Raw genomic sequence first — 16,879 nt, forward strand, 5'->3', positions numbered from 1 at the left:
GACGGCAGCCCACCAGGCTCCCTCGTCCCTGGGATTCTCTAGGCAACAACACTGGAGTGGGTTGCCACTTCATTCTCCAATGCATGAAAGTGAAAAGTGAAAGTGAAGTTGCTCAGTCGTGTCTGACTCTTCGCAACCCCATGGACTGCAGCCCACCAGGCTCCCCAGTCCATGGGATTTTCCAGGCAAGAGTACTGGAGTGGGGTGCCATTGATCAAAATCCTAGCAGAGTTAATTATAAACTGATGTAAGTATAAAATTTATATGAAACTGAAAGGACAAAGAATAATCAAGACAATTATGAAAAAGAACAGTTAAAGAAGTAACAAGTCAGAGAAGGCAAAGAACAGAGAACACTGCTAGACACTAAGGTATAATGAATCTGTAATAAGATAGTGTGGTATGGGTGAAAATAAGCAAATACACCAAAGGAAACAGAACAGCACCTGGAAACACAGTCAAATATAGATATTTCATTTATGAAGAAACTTACTTTAGAGGAGCAAAGATTTACTGTTATATTTTGGTTTGTGTTTTTTCTTGAAAGATTCTGGGCCAACTTATTATAATATGAAAGAAAATATCTTTATCTAAACAAAAATTTCTAATGTTAATATATCACTAAGAGATTAGAAAGATAAGTTACAGACAGGGACAAAACATTTGCAATAGTTGATAAACAATTATTATCCAAAGTATATAGAAACACCTCCAAATTAATGAGAGAGATTCAGAAAAAAATGGGCAAACTACTTGAACAAGATTCTTTAAGTCAATAGACTTAGAAAAAAACATAAATTCATGCTCAGCCCCTCCATGATCAGAGAATTAAAAGCAATAACAAGGCACCTCTACAAAAATGGATAAAATTTAAGGCAAGAAACACCAAGTATGCACAAATATGTGATGCAATTGGAAATCTTAGATATTGCAGTTCCATCCTAAGGTTTACACTCAACAAAAATGTATATGTGTTTACCAAAAAACAAATACTAATAAGCATTCAAATTTTCACAGCAGCACCTTCATAAGAGCTAAAAAATGGAAACTATCAAATGTTCATTATCAGAGCCAAGACAGCGGAGGAATAGGACAGGGAGACCACTTTCTCCCCTACAAATTCATCAAAAGAACACTCGAACGCTGAGCAAACTTCACAAAACAACTTCTGACCGCTAGCAGAAGACATCAGGCACCCAGAAAAGCAGCCATCGTCTTCGAAAGGAGGTAGGACAAAATATAAAAGATAAAAAGAGAGTCAAATGTTCATTATCAGTGGAATGGAAAAACAATAGATTGTTTTAATATTCATACAATAAAACTATGCAGCATTGAGAATGAAAAATCTACACTATATGCAATGACCTGTTTGAATCTTACACACATGGCATTGAGTGACAGAAAGAAAAGAAAGTGAAGTCACTCAGTTGTGCCTGACTCTTTATGGCCCCCTGGACTGTAGCCTGCCAGGCTCCTCTGCCCATTGGATTTTCCAGGCAAGTATACTGGAGTGGCTTGCCATTTCCTTCTCCAGGATCTGGATCTTCCCAACCCAGGGATCAAACCTGGGTCTCCTGCATTACAGGCAGATTCTTTACCAGCTGGGCCACCACTGAAGCCCAGTGAAACTGAAAGTCACTCAGTCATGTCTGACTCTTTGCAACCCCATGGACTATATAGTCCATGGATTTCTCCAGGCCAGAATACTAGAGTGGGTAATCTTTCCCTTCTCCGGGGGATCTTCCCAACCCAGGGATCAAACTGGGGTCTCCTGCATTGCAGGTGGATTCTTTACCAGCTGAGCTATCAGGGAAGCCCAGAGTTATCCCTGAAAGAGGACATGATGTAGACTGTACTTAAAATTCAAAATCAGGTAAGACTAATCTATCAAAAGAGAAGTCAATGTAGTGTTTTCCCTTAGAAGAGGTAATGTCTAAACGGAAGCAGAGTTAAGAGGCATGATAGTGAGGAAGACAGAATGTTTTTGAAGGCCTGTCCATTTCATGATTTTGATGCTGTTTATTCAGTATGTTCAACTTATGAAAATGTATGTTCAATTTGTATAAAATATACTTGTGATTGTTCCATTCTGTAAATGTTGTCATTCAAAAAAAATTAATAAAAGGAAGAAATCAGTATCTGTTTTAATAAGTGAGCTTAATCCATGGATATTTATTATTCTTGATACATTAAGATTTATTTATACTATTCTTTTTCCCTGCTTCTGCCTTTATATGGTTTGAACAAGTTTCCTAATCTGCTTTCCTTACCTCGCTAGTGAAAAATTACATATTTCATTCATATTCTTATGATCATCATCCAATATTTTACCTCTACACTATTGTTCTTTAAACATGTAGTCAGAATTCCTAACTTTTCCCTAAAGACATCAAGAATGTCAGTACAGTTTTACTTCCACTTCACTCTCTATCATCTGTTGTTTTGATACCATTTGGAATTTTAGTTCCAAATTTTATTTTAAATTAAGAATCAACATTTACCTGGATGTATCCATGAATTTCACTATCATCACCCAATGTTTCTTCTTGGATTCCACTTCTACCTCCTACATCTATTTTCTTCTTGCTGAAGAAACACTTTATTTTTACTAGAGTGTCTATAAAGGTCAAACGTTTGATTCTTACATAGTTGAAAATTACTTTCTCATTCTCATATTTAAATGATACTTCTGATTTGGTATAGATCTTAAATTTTAAGTTATTGGTCCAAAGAACTTAGATCTTGATCTACTGCCCTCTTGCATCCAGTTTTACTGGATATCAAATCTAGTGTCAAACTAATATCAAAGTAATTATCACGCTCGTAGCTAATAAGGTTTCCCTCATTCCCACCTTTGGAATTTTACAATTTTTTCTCTGCAGATTCCCTGTGTTGACTCTAGATGTGGTGTCATCTTTAGAATTTTTGTTGCCTGATATAGTTAACCATTTCAATTTGAAAACTCTCAATTCATTTTAGAAATTACCTTCTGTTTGTATTTTAGATATTTTCTCTTCTATAATCTCTCCATTTTATTAGATAAATTAAACCTAATGTATTTATCTCACATATTTTATACTTATTTCTCTTCATCTATTATGCTATATCTGGATAATTCTTTGCTCATCTTCTAGTTTATGAATGGTCTTTTTGGCTATGACTATTGGGCTAATCCAGTAAGATTTTAAGCTTTATATTTCAAAAGTTTAATTTTGCTGACTTTAATCTGTTCAAATTTCCTGAATTTTACTCTGTGGATATTACTTGTATTTACTCTGAAGTCATATTTTTGTAGTACAAACTGTTAGAAACTTTTTACTGTTTCAAGTGCTGAGTTTTCTTCAGATGTTTGATGAGTTCTGAATACACAGTTTTTTATAGCAGAAATTGTACAGTAGATAGAAATTGTCTATTTTAAACTATCTCTCTGCAGTTTCTATTTGGGCAAACTGTCTTAAGAAAAACAGAGCTGGAGGAATTAGGCTCCCTGACTTGAGACTATATTACAAAGCTAAAGTAATCAAGACAGGATGGTATTGTCAAAACAGAAATTTAGATCAATGGTGCCTCCTGATGCAAAGAGTTGACTCACTGGAAAAGATTCTGATACTAGGAAAGATTGAGGGCAGGAAGACAAGGGGCTGACAGAAGAGGAGATGGTTGAATGGCATCACCAACTCAATGGACATGAGATTGAGCAAACTCCAAGAGATAGTGAGGGGCAGGGAAGCCTGTTATGCTACAGTTCATGGGGTCAAAAAAGTCAGACATGACTTAGAGACTGAACAACAGGATAGAAAGCCATGACAGAAATCCATGCACCTATGGTTAATTAATCTAGGACAACGGAGGCAAGAATATACAATGGAGAAAAGACAGTCTCTTCAATAAGTGGTGCTGGGAAAACTGGACAGCTCCATGTAAAAGAGTGAAATGAGAACACTTCCTAACACCATACACAAAAATAAACTAAAAATGGATTAAAGACCTAAATGCAAGACTGCACGCTATAAAACTCTTCAAGAAAAACATAGACAGAACACTGTTTGACATAAATTGCAGCAACATATTTTTTGATCCACCTCCTAGAGTAATGAAAATAAAAACAAAAATAAACACATGGAATCTACTTAAACTTAAAAGCTTTTGTACAGCAACGGAAAGCATAAACAAAAAGACAACCCTTAGAATGGGAGAAAATATTTGCTATCAAAGTGAAACCAACAAGAGATTAATCTCCAAAATATATGAACATTTTATGCAGCTCAATATTAAAAAAAAAAAAAGGCCAGCCCAATCAAAAAGTGGGCAGAAGATCTAAATAGACATTTCTCCAATGATGACATATGGATGGCTAAAAAGCATGTCACAAGATGCTCAACATCACTAATTATTAGAGAAACACAAATCAAAACCACAGTGAAGTATCATATTACACCAGTCAAAATGGCCAGCATTAAAAAAAAAAAAAAATTACAAACAATAAATGCTGGAGAGGGTGTAGAGAAAAGAGAATCGTTGGTGGTAATGTAAACTGGTCCAAGACACTATGGATAGCAGCATGGAGGTGCCTTAAAAAAACTAAAAATAGAACTACCATAAGACCCAGCAAACACACTACTAGGCACATACCCAGAGAAAAATATAATTCAAACAGACACATGCACCCCAATGTTCACTGCAGCACTATTTACAATAGCCAGATCATGGAAACACCCCACATGTCCATCAACGGAGGAATGAATACAGATGTGGTACATTTACACAGCAGAATGTCACTCAGCCATAGAAACACACAATGTCATCTGCAGCAACATGGACGGACTTAGGGACTGTCACACTGAGTGAATTAAGTCAGACAGAGAAAAACAAGTATCATACGATTATTACCTATATGTGAAACCTTAAAAAAAATGGCATAAATTAACTTGTTTACAAAACAGAAGCAGAAAAATAAAAAACAAACTTACAATGACTCCTGGGTAAGTAGGGAGTGATAAACTGGGAGACTGGGATTGACAAATATCAGTTCAGTTCAGTCGCTCAGTCGTGTCCAACTCTTTGCGACCCCATGAATTGCAGCACGCCAGGCTATAGACACGTATATATAAAAGAGATCAGTAATAAAGACCTTCTGGGTAATTAGGCTAACAAAGTTGTGAACATTTTAAAAGAACTGTATCATCTGTTCTTAAGCAATTTGTGCCAATTATATTCTATCAGGCTGTTTACTGATAAAAATGAGAAACATCTACTGTAAGGTAAACAAGCATAAAGAACTTTTCCAATGAACAATGAGCAAGCTTATTGAGACAAGTTTCTACATCATACACTCTGCCATATTATACAGTTCTCCAAATGTGTATTCATTATTCAAGATGTACAAGTCTTCTGTTCAGTGTGGAAACAATGCAAAATATACTGCTATTTAAACTAATTCCGGGGTTTTTTCTCTCTTTGGGAGTTACAATTCAATTTCTACATAGTTACAAAATGACACTCTGACCTGGTCTAGCATTTATCCCTAATTTTTTTCTGGCTTGGGTTAGATAAGAGATTTAAGTACACTGACATCAGAAGAACAATTTACAGGACATAAGCACAGGATTGACCCTTCTAAAATATTGATTGAATTCTGTAGAATAACACTTTGCCTCACATTCCCTCCTTCCCAAGTAGCCAACCCGTTTGCTCATTGTCTCAGGTGGCAGAGGGGGTTGGTTAAGATAGGGTAGAAAAAATGGGCAAGGGTAAGAGAGCTCTCTTAATGATTTTGATTTGAAAATGCCTAAAGTCCTTAAGAAGAAATGGCAACCACTCCAGTATTCTTGCCTGGAGAATCCCATGGACAGAGGAGCCTGGCAGGCTATAGTCTATAGGGTTCCAAAGAGTTGGACACGACTAAAGTGACTTAGACCCTGATGCTGGGAAAGATGAAGGCGGGAGGAGAAGGGGACGACAGAGGATGAGATGGTTGGATGGCATCACTGACTTGATGGACATGAGTTTGAGCAAGCTCCAGGAGTTGGTGATGGACAGGGAGGCCTGGCGCATCACAGTCCATGGGGTCTGGACACAGGGACAGAGTAGGACACAACCCAGCAACTGAACCAACAAACTAAAGTGACTTAGCACACAGCACACAAAGCCTTTAGAGGCTTCCTAATGGCTCAGCAGTAAAGACTCCACCTGCAACGCAGGAGACACAGGAAATGGCAACCCACTGCAGGATTCTTGCCTGGAGGATTCCATGGACAGAGAAGCCTGGCAGGATACAGTCCACGGGATCACCGAGTCAGACACGACCTAGCAACTGAACAACAACAAAAAGCCTGTGAGAGAGCGAAGAGTCAGAAGACGCTTATGGGCAGGGACACAGAGAACTGTGAAGAGCAGGGTTCCCGTCAGCCTTTCCAGAATACTCCCCAACCCATGCAACTTCAGACACAGGCTATGGAGGGGTGCAGGTACCTGGGAAAGGAAGGGGGAAAAGCCACAATCGTTTAAATATCAGAAAACTGAACAGCGGGGCGGGTCCTTTGCCAAGTCAGAACTTCCTAAGATCATTTTATGGAATCTGAGCGCATAATTAATGCCTTGTTTCTGGGGAGAGGCATCACAAAATGGTGATACCTTCTTTCCCCAAGAAGGAAAGGCAGCAGTGAGTTTAGGCAGGGCAGGACCAGCAACGACCTCATAGATATGACCTGTGCCCTGCAATGGCTGTCTCCCATAAGCCCACAGTATTGCGCTGACTGAGGGAAAAGATGATGTCTCCATGACAACATGCTTGAATCAAGAGCCAAGGAAGAAACAGTGCTGGCCTTCTCAGTGGGCCAGATGCTTCAGATCATTGTCTCCTTTCTAGGGATGCTCTACAAAAACTTAGTTGCAGTTTTGAAGAAAACTATGAGCTGAATTAAGTTTAGTTAAGAAAAAATAAATACATTTTTTACACACCTCAACTACAGAGTTTGAAGGTACTAGAATGCACTTCCTATGTTTCTGCTTGATGGCCTCTCAGACCCTGATTAGCACAAGAATAAGAGGAGCTGGGTGGAAACTAGAGAATTAATGTCTCCTGGGCATTTTTAAGTACTAGAACCTTTACTAAGCACTTTATCCTAGAAATAAAACCACTAGGAGAGAACTTATCTATATTTTTATAAAGGAAAAAGTTGAGGCTCACAGAAATAACCTGCCCAAAAGTACTCAGGTGGTAACTGAGCTAAGATTCCAATCCAAGTCAGCTTCTCTTTAGAGGCTACAAACCTGGGCTTCACCCCAGACTTTATCAAATTCATCATGTCTATCTCACAACCCTCAATCACTGTACAAGTTCACCAAGAATCCAGGCATGCGGTATCTTATTTTTCATCCCACTTAGCTATGAATCTGCTCCAATCAGCAATAGACTATACCAGGGCACTGTGGTCACCAACATCCTCCTCCTTCTGAAATCTAAGAAATTTGACTCACTGTTTGTAACCTCCATTCCTTTCTTTCTCATTCCTTCACTTCTATTAAGCCAACAGCAGGAGCTCATGAAGACTATTAATCCCTGTATTGTCATCTTTCACTATCCCAGGCTGGCCTCTCCACCACATAATCTTGCCTACACCTCAGACTCATTACCTCAAACACCTTAATAATGCTCTAACTTCCTTACTTGTTTTTCCGCCCTATTCTGCCTGTCCTCACTCAGATGTAGCCTTCTATTTCCCATGTGTAAACTGCTAACTGTCGCTGCAGAAAACACCTGGCTATACGGTTCGCTGGCACTATCACCAGTTCGATGGCAGTCTTGAACACTGTCCAGTAGTTTGGGAATGAGTTTCCACCCAGCTCCCCTTACTCTTGTGCTAATCAGGGTCTGAGAGGCCATCAAGCAGACATATAGGAAGTGCATTCTAGTACCTTCAAACTCTGTAGTTGAGGTGTGTAAGAAATGTATTTATTTTTCTTAACTAAACTTCAATTCAGCTTATAGTGCTTACATTCATCGTGCATTCCCCTCCCCAAGATAACAATCCACACTCCCTCAAGCCCTCCAAAATCCCCCTCTCACAGCACATGATAAACATGCTCCCATCCCTGCAGAGGATCCCTCTCATCCTTACCACTCATTCCCAAGAAGAGAACTGTCTCTTAACTCTACATCTAAAACTCTCAATTTCTTCTCCTTCCAGATGTTGCTCCTTGAAACATACTTTAAGATTAGGGCTTCAACATCTCCCCTGGTGCTTTTTTTGAACTAAAGGATTCTAAATGCTTTTCATTCATATGTACATTTTTTATTCATTCATTTATATTTAATATTTATAAAGAGAAGAGTAATTTTGCTCTTGCTGTAAGATGTTCTGTCCCTACAAGCAGACCCTGTTCTTTGTCTCCGTGGCCACAACCTTTCTCTTGTTCTTGTACCTGTGCCACCCCACTGAAGACACCCTCCCTAAATCACTTCTCTCCCTTCAGTCAAGTGCACTAGCTTATTCTCAGTCCTGTTTCTGTCACTATCTACCAAGCTTGTTAATGTTACCTATTCCTAGTTTTTAAAAAACAGTTCCTCCCCTGACTTCCAGATAACTTCATTTCTGTCTTTTACAGAAATCCTTTGTAGATTTTCAGGTTCTTCCTACAGCCTTCAAGTATTCTTTTCCCTTTTTGTTTGTAGTTCCAAATAAGAATCACCTGGGGCACTTTTATTAGCCACTAGGCTGCAAATTAGAATCACCTGAAGGGTCATTTTTAAACAGGCTGAAGCTGTAGCCCTACCTGAGACCAATTAAGTTAAAATTTCTTGGGGGTGAAGCCTAGGCATCACCATTTTTTAAGTTCCCAAGATGATTCTAATCCACAGACAGAATTGGAGACTTACAGGTTTTCCAGAAACCAAAGATTCTTATATGCACAAGTATCACCTAGGAAAAATGCTTAAAAAACAATTCCTTAAGTCCTGCTAGCTAGGTATTTTCAGTGGGATTTGACAGGGAACTATGGATTCACACAGACAGGAGGAGAAGGGGACGACAGATGAGATGGTGGATAGCATCACCAACTCAATGGACATAAGTTTGAGTAAACTCTGGGAGTTGGTGATGGACAGGGAAGCCTGGCATACTGCAGTCCATGGGGTCGCAAAGAGTCAGACATGGCTGAACGACTGAACTGAACTGATGGATTCACATGTTTAACAAGAACACCAGATGATTCTCATCAAGAGGGCTTAAGAATCATTTTAAGATTTTTTTCACCTATTCTCTTTATTTTAGCATGCCTTCTAAACTGTTTTCTAACCTTCTTGCCTGTTGCAGTCACTTTTAACTTACCATGGCTAAAATAAAATGTATCCTCCACCCTCCCATATAGCTCTCAACCCCCATATTCCTGCTAAACAACCTAAGTACCTACTGTGTAAAAGAAATCTTTGAGCCAACACCTTTCCATTTTTCCTCATTCTTCATATCACATTGATCAATACAGCCCTTTGATTCTACCTAAGAAATGTCTCCAAAAATGTCTCCTTCCTCCTCACTTCATTATTCAGACTTTTCTTGAATGTTACCACTTTATGACTGTTTGTATCTGAACATTGTTGCCAGAGTGAGCTTTTTATTCATAAAATGCCTACTAGAAAATGGGCTTCCCTGGTGACTGGGATGGTAAAGAATCTGCCTGCAATGCAGGAGACCTGGATTCGAACCCTGGGTCAGGAAGATCCCCTGGAAAAGGAAATGGCAACCCACTCCAGTAATCTTGCCTGGAGTATTCCATGGAAAGTGGAGCCTGGTAGACTGCAGTTCATGGGGTCGCAAACAGTGGGACACATTAGAGTAACTAACACTTAACTCTTGTACTAGAAAATAAAGTAACATTTGATTAAGGGCCAAGAGTAGGCCAGACACCATTCTAAGAATTATGCTTGCTTAATGTATTTACGTCTCACATTAGCGCTTTGCCTGTATTATCTCTATTTTATAGATGAGAGGCAAATGAAAAGAAACTTGCCTAAGTTTACATACCTAAAAAACAGCAGAGCTTGGATTCAGGTCCAGGCACTGGAGCTCATCATCATTTCAGTGTACTGTAGTCTGGTTACGTTGTTTTCCATTTGAAGGTCTTGGCTTCTTCTAGATTGCCTACAAAAGCAAAGACTCTCGAGCATAGTATACAAGTCGTTTCAGGTTATTTCCACCTGCCTGCCTCTCCATCTTATTTACTACCCGCTCTGCTGCACCCTACAGGCCTGCTAATGTTGCAGTTGTCCAGCCAAGAGTCCAAAGAGCCAGAAAACAGGGAGAGACACCAGTGGTTTATCCGATGGGGAATCTTACAGGGCCGAAACCAAAGGGCCCGGCAACAACACCGATGATGATGGCTGACGCTATTGAGGGGGAGGAGTCTACCATTGATAGGGGGATTTGACTCCCAATTGGCTCATAGTTACCAGGGAAACCAGCGCCTGGAGTGGGGAAGAGGGGGGGTGGGGGGCAAGCACCTGGATGGTTACTGCTGCTGCTAAGTCACGTCAGTCATGTCCAACTCTGTGCGACCCCATTGACGGCAGCCCAACAGGCTCCTCTGTCCCTGGGATTCTCCAGGCAAGAATACTGGCGTGGGTTGCCAAAGCCCTACAATTAAGAAGAATGGAGAGTCCAGTGAGTAAAGCAGGGCCAGCTGAGCAGGGGATGCACAGAGAGCAAGAGAAGAGCCATCTAAACAGCCTGACCATACATCACCACCCCCTTCTTTGTTCTGTGAGATCTGCACTATTTTCATCCCCACCGAGTCCTCTCAGGCTCAACAACTCTGCTCCATCTGCTCTGCTTATCTTGCCTCTCTGCAAGTTCTTCCTACCCTCCATCTGACCAGGCTATGCTGACTCATCCTTTCAAAAATAATTTCAAATATTACTGATTCTGTAAAAATGCTGCAGATGCTTTCAGTAAATAGCTCTTGGCTTATTTTGTATCATCATTCTTTGAACTTTTTATAGACAATGCATATTATTTTAGCTAAAGGTTCCTGAAATAGGATCTGTATTCATCTAGAGCTACTACAACAGATCAACACCAACTTGGGGGTTTAAAACACTAGAAATGCATTCTCTTATAGTTTGGGAAACAAGGAGTGTGAAATTATGATGTCAGCAGGAATATGCCCCCTAGAAAGTTCTGGAGAGAATTTTTCTTTGCCTTCTCCAGATTTTGTTGTTATTGGTTTGTGGTGCATAACTCCAACCTCTGCCTTCCTCTTCACATGGTCTATTCTGTTTCTGTGTCCTCTCCTCAGAAGAGCATTAGTCATTGGATTTAGAGCCCATGTTATCTGAAGAATGACTTATCTTGAGATCCTTATGAATTACCTCTGCAAAGAACCTATTTCCAGATACTGTCACATTCTGAGGTTCTAGCTAGACTTAAATTTTTGAGGAAAACTATTTAACCTAATAAAGTGTTAAATAAGAAAGAAGCAATAAATGCTTATTGTTTGGTGAGAAGTAGAATGAATGAATGACAAGTAAATGACAGAGGTTATATCAAGATTATATAAAGAATTCTCAATAATAAGACACTCCAAATTTTTAACTCATTTTACTTTTTTAACATGTTATTTTTAAAAGCAGTTTTAGCTTTACAACAAAATTAAGAGGGAGGCCTAAGGATTTCTCCTATACCCTCTGCCCCTACACATGAATAACATTCCCTATTATAAATATCCTTCCCTATCATTGATGTCACTTGCCAGAATGGGTTTTTTTTTTTTTTTTTTTTGGCCATACAGTGTGGCATGTGGGATCTTAATTCCCTGACCAGGGATCAAACCTATGCCCCCTTCATTGGAAGATCAGGGAAGTCCCCAGAATGCTACATTTTTAACAGGAGAAAAAAACCTACACTGACTCACCATAATCAACCAAAGTACATACGTTGTTTACTAGAATTCACTCTTGATGTTGTACATTCTATGGATTTGGACAGATGTGTAATAATATACATACATTATTATAATATCATACAGAGTATTTTCATTGGCCTAGAAGTCTTCTGTGTTTCAGCTATTCATCCCTCCCTCACCCCTCAACCCTGGCAACCATTGATCTTTTTATTGCCTCCATTGTTATGCCTTTTCCAGAATGTCCTACAGTTTGGACTCATTCAGTGTGTAGCATTTTCAGAACAGATGTTTCATCATTAGTCATTAGGAAAAACACAATGTAAAATCACAATAAGACATCGCTTCACCCCTATAAGAATGGTTAAAATTTAAAAGATAGACATTAGTAAATGATAATGATGTGAAACAATGGAAACTCTTACAGAAAATGGTGCAGCCCCTTTGGAAAACTGGCAGCTTCTAATAAAGTTAAATACATACCACAGGATTTAGCAATCTCACTCTAAAGACGTGAAACATATGTCCATATGATGTCCTTTACACAAATGTTAATAGCAGCTTTATTCATAGTAACCCAGAACTGGCAACAACCAAAGTATCCATCAAGTGGTAAATGAAGGAATAAATGGTGGCACCTCCATACAATGGAATAGTATCAGCAATGGAAAAATACAAACTACTAACACCTACAACATGGATAAATCTTTAAAAAAACCACTGCGCTAAGTGAAAGAATCCAAGAACCTAAGACCAAAACCAGACTATTGCAGTATTACAATATTCTAGAAAAGGCCAAGCTAAAGAGACAGAATTCAATCTGATGACCACTGACTATGAGGTAGGGAAAAGGATGTACTGGAAGGGGCAGGCAGGCAGTTACTGAGGGTGTGGAAATATCCCCATCTACATGGTGATTGGAGTAAAGGTTACATGATGGTAAAGATTTGTTAAAACTCGAAATAAACATTTCAAAAGAGCAAATTTTGGGACTTTCCTGGTGGTCCTGTGATTAAGACTCCATGCTTCCAATGCAGGGTATGCATGTTTGGTCTCTGGTCCGGGAACAAAGATCCCACATGCCTTGAGGTGTGGCCAAAAAACAAACAAAAATAAAATAAAATAAAAACAGCAAAATAAAAACCAGTAAACAAAAAAGCAAATTTTGCTATATGTAAATGAAAACAATAAAGTAGATTCAAAACAATGAATATATAAATGACAAGATAACTCAATGAAATTCTCCCGCTTGTAGTCAATACTTGTATAACCTTGAGCAAAGTCAGCAAACCTTTGTTTCTTCATTTGTGAAACTGTAATAGTAATATTAATAATACCTACTGCATAGAGTAGCTGGGAAGGCAAAATGAGATCCTCAATGTAAATGTGTTAGTCCTGGGCCTGGCATATAGCAGCTGTTCTTTAGAATCAGCTCTTATTATTACTTAATCCCAAGTATTATGAATAGAGTATAAAGTCATGGCAAAAAAGCATTTCAAAGGAAAATGAAAACTCTGGCTATAGCTACAGTGATTAAAAGGGTTCTAGCATAGTAGGGGTTCCCCCTGGCTTCACTTTCTCTCACTCCATAATAAAGCAAAACTCTTCTCAGCAACTCACTAGCTGTTGGAAATTGATCTTCCACCAACTCAGTGACATAAACATTGCTTCCTCTGAGGCAGTTTCTTGACCTTGTGGCCATCTTGACTGGCCATCTCATCTCTTCTAGCTGAAGCCCCTGCTGTTATTCAATTAAGCCTCGATTCCAGACCAGAGGCTCCTGGACAGAGTCCCCAGCCCAGATCTCCTGTGGGCACAGCACACAGCTCACACAGACAGAGGCGAGCGACTAACAGTTGGTTAGAGATTTCTGGTTCACCCTGCACCGCAGGCAAAAAGCAATGTTCCTTTGGGTTTGTGGAGTGTCTGGATGGAGTGAGTCATGTAATCCCATAAGGTAAATAACATCGCATCTTAAATGGAACTCATTAAATACATTCATAAAAGCAATTAAGATATTTCAGTAACACCACAAAGCATTTATGCAATCAAAAGAAAAATACACCATTTTACTGATTCCCAGCCTTCAAACACAGGTCTGAAAGAGTACATTTATCCTTGGCCTATTGATTAAAGAAATATGACTTGTTGCAACCAAATTTTGGCATGTTTCTAAATATTTTATGAGCATTATAGAGAATTTTTTAAAATATGAGCTTTGTGAGACAATCTCCATAACCAATGTTATAGTTTCTAGAATTGTTAAGCGATGTAGAAAGAAACAAAAAGTTGAAATGTAGGGCAGTGTGATTGCATGTCTAGGAGAAAACCACCAGGAATAAATTCAGGTGATTGTAAAAACTGTTTTTCAAAACCATACAAATTAAATATTAAGAGTACGTATATGACAGTGTTTCTATGAATTCACTGACTCCTCTCACGTATACAAGCAGAAATATTTCCTCTGTCACCACGGCATTTTGGAAAAGCCTCTTACATATCGCCTTAGAGGGACTCCAGGCATAGTTACTCCCAGGGTCTTGTGAGACAATGGGCATTAGAGGACAGGACAGTAGAATAGGTGATGTGGGGGTCAGGCTTGGAAGTTCAACAACCACGACTTCCAATCTCAGCTGTGCTGTTTACTATATGTGGATCCTTGAGCAAGTTACTTAACCTTTTCATTCTTCCATTTTTTTTTCACAGTTGTTGGGAAAATCAATTGAGAAACGTAAGTGACCAGTAAACCACAGGTGACATCATTGAAAAGGTGCTATTACCTTTTGGACATTTGACTTTGTAAATAACTCTGTTTTCCTCTTTGTCTTGGCCCCTGGGAAGCTTACAGAACAAATTTTCTAACCATCCATAGTAACCACACTGGATGGACCCAAATGATCTACGTTTCTTGGTGAAATTTTATCTTGGTTTTGGGGGTTTTTTGAATTTATTTTATATTTGAGTATAGTTGGTTAACAATGCTGTGTTAGTTTCAGTTGTACAGAAAAGTGATTCTGTTGCACATACACATGTTGCTATTCTTTTTCAAAATCTTTTCCCATTTATGTTGTTATATAATATTGAGCAGACTTCCCTGCGCTTGTTAAGTATAGTAGTGTGTACATGTTGATCCCAAACTGCCTATCCTCCCCCACACTCTTCCCATCGGTAACTGGAAGTTTGTTCTCTTACTACCCATATTTCTCTTTCTTTTCAACTGTGTTTGTGTGTATATATTCTAAGTGTGTGTGTATATTCTATCAAATCTTTTGTGGAATTAATGAGTATATGTATGCAAGTGAACAAATAAATCCATTTTTAAAATTCTGTCTGGTGTAAATGATTATCTAATGATATCATAGTTGGTTTGCATTGTCTCCAGAGTAGACTGTGACAAGGAACCCAAACTCCTAAAGGGACATATCTTACTCCCTATTGCTTTCATTATACCAATGACAGTTCCTGAAACACAGAAGAAATCCCATGACTATTAAATGAAAGTATATTTCTCACTGTATTGTGTGTTATTTTGCCTTGACCAGTGAAGAACCTGCTCACATTTGAGAAAAGGATGAGAAAAATCTCATGAAATGTACCTAAAAATTATGAAACCCTGCAGTCTTCACATTAAGCTTAATTCAGGGTTAACTAAACCAGGACTTCACAGGGTCCACAGTAAGTACAGTCAGGATTATTACTCTGTACCCTGACCACGTAATGATCTTTCCCTCCATATTTCAGTATCTTAACTCTAAGTTTATAGACAGAGTAATATACATTCTGATTTTTTTTAATATTTATTTTTTTGGCTGTGCTGGGTCTTAGCTGCTGCATGTGGTATCTTTGATATTTGTTGTGTGGTATATGAGCTCTTAGTTGGGTTGTGTGCAATCTAGCTCCCTGACGAGGGATTGATCCTGGGCCCCCTACTTTGAGAACACAGTCTTAGATACTGGACCACTGGGGAAGTCCCCAGTATATACCCTGAATTTAAAGAAAACAGTAACATCGTATTTTTAATCAGTCTCAGTAAGTAAATAATAAAAATAGACAGGGGGTCATGATGTTGGAGAAAACTTGGACATCTAGTCCTCATTTCATAAATAAGCTCAAAATTCAACTAAGGCTTTTAATAGAATCTAAATAGCTATATAATGTGTCTCTGGAAGGGATAATAAATTAATGGTGTAAGTGGAAACCAGATTTATATATTGATTAATGTCTTAATTTATAAAAACCAATTTGTGAGGTAAAGCAAAAAAAAAGTCCAATTCACTTCTTAATTTGTTCCCATGAACCCATTTACTTTACTACTATTTGTTATTATTTGTAAAATTAATTTATTTCCTTTCATGCCACACTTTCCCTGATTTTCTAGAAGGGGCAGCGGGGGCTTTCTCAGTCCTGAAAGAGTGGGCAGATGATGACTGAAATGCAGACTAATGACTTAATGCCCACAAGTCCTGCGAATTCCCCACAAAGCTCTGACAAAATGACCCAGAGAACAGCAGACCCTGCTATTCAGCACAGGATGACAATTTGTGCTAAACAGAATCAAATTTGGGGATCTAGACAAATGTCCAGTGGGACTAAGTTTGACTCACCTGGTCTCTCTGAGTAGAAGATAACCCCCAAGAGAGAAATCCGTCTTCAAAAAACAGAAAGGGAAAAGACAATTTTCTGATCTCTTGGGATTTGTGTGGATGACCCCCTATCTCTACCTCTCCTTCTTCTTTTTGGAAAATGTCTTACATTTTCACTTAAGTTTGTCCAGTTTTTTCTGGTTTTGTGTCTGATCTTAACTGAAAACCGGTGTCATTAGTATTATTTGAAAGTTAGAATATGAGGGAAACTATTCACCTCGTATCAATAAGTAAAGATAAAGATAATATTAAGATAAAGGGAAAATGAAGCCTCTTTCTGAAAAAAATCACAAAGCACCATGGTATCAGAGATATCCACTTGTCGTTGTTCAGTCCACAAA

Source organism: Cervus elaphus, chromosome 14, assembly GCF_910594005.1.
Source record: "Cervus elaphus chromosome 14, mCerEla1.1, whole genome shotgun sequence".
In the NCBI taxonomy this organism is placed as follows: domain Eukaryota; kingdom Metazoa; phylum Chordata; class Mammalia; order Artiodactyla; family Cervidae; genus Cervus; species Cervus elaphus.